This window comes from Trachymyrmex septentrionalis, unplaced genomic scaffold (assembly GCF_001594115.1).
Source record: "Trachymyrmex septentrionalis isolate Tsep2-gDNA-1 unplaced genomic scaffold, Tsep1.0 scaffold15, whole genome shotgun sequence".
Taxonomy (NCBI): domain Eukaryota; kingdom Metazoa; phylum Arthropoda; class Insecta; order Hymenoptera; family Formicidae; genus Trachymyrmex; species Trachymyrmex septentrionalis.
This window is the reverse complement of record NW_017304653.1, coordinates 838,360-843,465: the sequence shown is the minus strand read 5'-3', so window position 1 is coordinate 843,465 and position 5,106 is coordinate 838,360.

Genomic DNA, 5,106 nt, shown 5'->3' with positions numbered 1-5,106 from the left:
ATATATATATATATATATATATCTTGATACGTACCGCTTTAAAATTTGACTTACCAATTAGTATTGGCATTTTTACCATATCTGCTCTTTTTTATGCTTGTACTTTTTAAATCTACATAATTTTTTTATTAATTAAAGAAACCAAGAAGTGGTTGACTACTCTTTGACGTTATTTCCGTGTCTATTGTGAAAAAAAGACATTTTTATTTTATACATTACATTTAATTAGCTTTTTTTTTTTAAAAAAAGGTATTGTATCATTGCAAAGGAAAAAATAGATATTACGATCGAGAGTATCTTACTGAAGTGAGATGACAGAAGAAATTGAATTTGGAACAAAGGGAATTCGAATTCCCATAAGAATATTCTATTCCTTTGACGCGCTTGTTAGACTTGTTTGACATAATTATCATACTCTCTATTAACCATATCACATTGTTCGAGATCCCGTGTGAATACCCCAGACGTAGAAGTTTAAGATAGTTTTGACATTTTTAAATAATTTTCTTTGCTTTCGACAATGTCAAGACGTCTTTTCAATTCTACTTTGTACAAGTAAAATCCAACCCAAGCAAACGGATAAAGAAATTCACTTTAACAAAAAAGTATGAATAGTACCGTAAGTACCGGAATGAATTCGTACCAAATTCATACCGGTGAAAATTTCGTTTCTTCCTTCGATGTAGAAACATACTACTTTCGTACGTAAATATTTATTTGTAACGGTTCGTTTTTTCTAACTTTGTCTAGATCCATTTTGATGTGCGATGTATCAATATAGCAATCGTAATACTTAATAAATATAAATAATAAAATTAATAATAATTCGAGAAATTTTACAGTTTCTTATGCTTCACACATTTGAATTATTAACGCTCCTTCGCCTTGCGGACATCAAAGTGGTCGAATTGCTTGGGGGAAAATGTGCATTCTGTCGTACATAATCTGATTGGACAGGAAAATTTCGAAGGCGCGAGCGAAGCATTTCGCATCGGATTAACACCAGCGTGATCCAACAACACGAGCTTTCTCACATCTCACCCTTTAGCTTTCAATGGTTGTAGGGTCGCAAAGCACACGCGATACAAGTATTGGAGTTACCTCGCTCGCTCCACGAGTTCTTATCAGATGCCCAGTTACATCGTGCAAATCCATCGTGATACTATCTCGATAAGAGCTATTCGTAGAAATAACTACATGAACGGAGTCCAATTATACACGCACTGTGTCGTGGGTCTCTTTGTCGGTGGTATCGCTTGGTGCGTGTCGCCGCAAGGAATCGCCATGTCGATGGTTCGAAATGCAATTCGTTTTCATTAACCGCTCGGCAAAAAGTTTACGATGGCAGGCAGCACGAGAGAAAGTAATGATTTATCGTATATCCTCATCGATACAGCGACCGACGTAGTCTGAAAGAAACGCGATATTGTGCCATTGACGTTGATCCAATAAAGTTCGTTGAATCAGTTTGATTGATTTAAAGTTGTTTGAAGCGAATATGGACATTTTTCATGAAATTTCGACAATACGCATAGCATGAGCAATTTACTGAACAATTTACATCTGAAATCAAGTGATTTGTTAAAAGAAAGTGTTATTTTAATTCTGAGAAAACCGCAAATAACGAGCGATCGCGGCGTACAGAACGGGTAATTCCGTAACACCGTGAAGAGAATCTTTACAACAGAATTTAACGAAACGATAGCTACGTCGCATGCCTACGTCAGTGCAACGATAATGAATCGGAGCGACTTAATTAAAGGATGTTTTCACGGGAAAAAAGAATGTACCGACGAATTGAGAAACTCGAGCGTGCTACCCGTTTAAATTAAGGGCGGAAAGGGAAAAGAAATAAGAGGAAGTAAGAGCGAATGCCTCGAGGTAATGGAAAGGTTGTGCGTCTGCGAGTATATTTTATAGCGTAGCGACGTATTTTGGAAATATTTCCGGGAATTATTACTCGTGGTGGATACTTCACCTAATTTATGTAATTACATTTCCATCCTCTCCAGCTCGGAAATAGTATTAAAAGGACATTAAAAGTATAAATAAAAAATGGAATTATGTTGTTAAAGCATAATGACGTTTGTGCACATATGGTAAATGTATTTATCACGCTCGTGTTGCGGAAGGTAGTAGCTTTCTTCCACGATATTATCGCGCGTATCTCTGACAAGGTAATTTGAAGCCATCTCGAGGGAAACACGTTATGACTAATGTACTTACCTTAGCTCGTAGTGTCTCGTCTTCTAAACGTATCGGGTTGTGGTGCACATAAGAATTTACGAGCCGGACAAGAGAAATCAAAGCGTTGAATATTTATTGAAAACGAATCGCTATGTACAAACGTATTAAATACAGATGCGTGACATTTATACAGGATCGCAAGGGGAGAGGGACAGCCGGAAAGGTACATCTGATCGCGTACAATAGTCAATATGTCCGCCGATAACAATAGATAACTGGCCCTATACTAGCCACTGTGCGCAATCTGCTTATTTACAACCCATTTCGCAGTTTATATTTGCACGCAGAGATTGGCATGTGCCGTTTCGCCGTGCATGTCTAGCAGCCTGGAACGACGATATTTATTTATTTAAAGGCTATTGTGAGCACAAGAGAAAAAGAAAGAGAGAGAGGGGGAGAGAGAGAGAGAGAGAGAGAGAGAGAGAGGGGGGATGAGCACGCTCTTTACGTAAATTATTCGACAGACACCGGTAATATGATAGACGAGTGTGAACTGGAGATATATGACGAGTTCTCTACACAAAATCAATAAAAGCATTGCTTTATATCACGCAATGTTTCAAATAACTTGAAATTTTACGAAACCAAAAGCGAACGCGAACTCACGTGAATATTTTGAAAGTAAAATTATAGAAATTTTATGAAATTCATGGATTACTGATTAATTTTCTGTGTTAAATTTTATATGATACAGACGTATAATACAGATTTTCATTTATTCATAATAGATTTATAAAAAAATGTTTAACAAAAAAAAATTATAATTATAAAAATTTTCCCGTACGTACTTTATTCGCGCGAACACGTCGGTGTGGTTATCTGAGATCAAAGAATTCGAAATTGGCATGCGATGCATCCGAGCAATAACGATGTAAACGTGATGCAGGAATTTAATTCGATTTGTAATGCTGTTCCATCTCGTTCGATTCTATTGCGTATTTTAAGCAAAGATCGTGTCTCTCTCGGCTGATACCTCCTCGATCGTATTGAGAAACGAGCGCGAAGAATGAATAGTGAGGGATGAGGCGAACGAATGGGGAAAGGGATGAAAAAAAAAAAGCATGGCCGTGTGTTTCGTAACGAAGGCAGCAGATATTAAATTCCATCGGCAAACGCGGAATCCGCGTGTACTCGGAGCGTCCGAGTTTCGACTTTTGTTTGCGTCTAACGGCGAGAGGCGAGTGTGCGATCGGGCCGCTGCCATTGGCTGCGTACGCATGAAAAATAGAGCTCGTTTGAGCTGGTAAAAGAGAGAACGCGTTGTTCAACGAAAATCAGACTCCAGCGAACGTGGTACGCTCGAGCGATGCCCGAATAAATTGTGTAAATCTTTTTCGTTCGCCAGAGAAATGGTAAAGTTCTTTTCTCATTGAATCGTATTTCGTACCACTGCCGAAGCACATTTCGCGATATTGTCTTCTTCGACATATTGGTCGATGCATTGAATTGTGTTACGTATTAGGCGATTAAGTGACGTGTTTCGTCCGAGTTTCGAGACAGTATAATATCTCATCATATATAAATTTTGCAAAAACTTACTATTTTTCTCACTCTTTGCTATACATCTTGCTTACCATTCGTACTATTTAAATTATCTTAACAATTACGCTGTATATCAGTTTGTAAATATCACTGTGCGTGATTTACAAGGCTTCTGCAGTGGGAGGAATCTGAATTTTGCAGCCTAATCCACTTTCGACCATCTCGCCGACGCGCTTATTGGAAGAAATGCGTATAATGCGAGATCAGAGTCGATGCATTTACAACAGTTAGAGTTTCGTTATTAAAAATTGTACAAAGTGTTTTGTTTTCCGTCCGCTTAATAGATTATCGCTATGTTGAGAATAAATAGTCGGCGGAATTAATTCGATTACGTAATAATCTACAATAATTTTCACACTTATGGTTTTCTCTGAACGTCAAGGAGAACACTTCCTACAGAAAGAACTGTCATTATAAATTGACTTATTAAATTCAATCACCTTTTGAAGTAAATAGAGACGACGATATGTATACGATATGTCGAATTTTCAATGATAATTATGGAAGATCTGTCATTAGAAAGATATGTCATCATGTTTCTTTTTTTATATAAAATAAATTATATTTTCGTTAAATATTAATGATATAATCACATATTTTATGCAATTCTCTCTTCAAATAAGTAAAGCGATTGATATAAAAAGTTATACGCGGAAGATTCTAATTTTACATTTCTTTTTGTAGGAAGAAGTATATATAACGTAGTTTAAATCACGTTCGATCGTGCAGGAAGTTTCAGTCTAAAATTATCATTACATATTCTCTTCCGAAATGATTATATATATACATCAGCCCTGTAGATACATCCGCGAGTCTCGCAGGATCGAACGCGTTTGGATTCTTCTGGCAATCATACCATTTACATACATTTGAAATGTTGAACATAGGTTGAATATAAAGAATTAAGTTAATTCATAATGTACTCGTATTTAATCACTGGACCTGGAATTAAGAGGTCGTGACCTATATCACTCGATATATTCGTTTCGCTAACGCAGTGGCAGTACTCCTTACAATATTCTTAACTTCATATATTAAGTGATCAACATAATATCAACATTAGAGACTTTTCATTTTTACAATTAATCAAATTATAATCGAACGAAATTACATGAAACGTTCTTGATCCGTTATTTTATTTGTCATTGTCAATTTACATAAATCATGATCTACATATTAAATTTTTAATTAGTTTTTCCTGGATGTTTAAATAATGAAAAAGGAGAAATAAAAGAAAAAACAACACTATTGTTAGAGGATATCAAAAATAAAAAAAAAATATTTTTAATATTAGACTCACACATGTTTATCTATTAA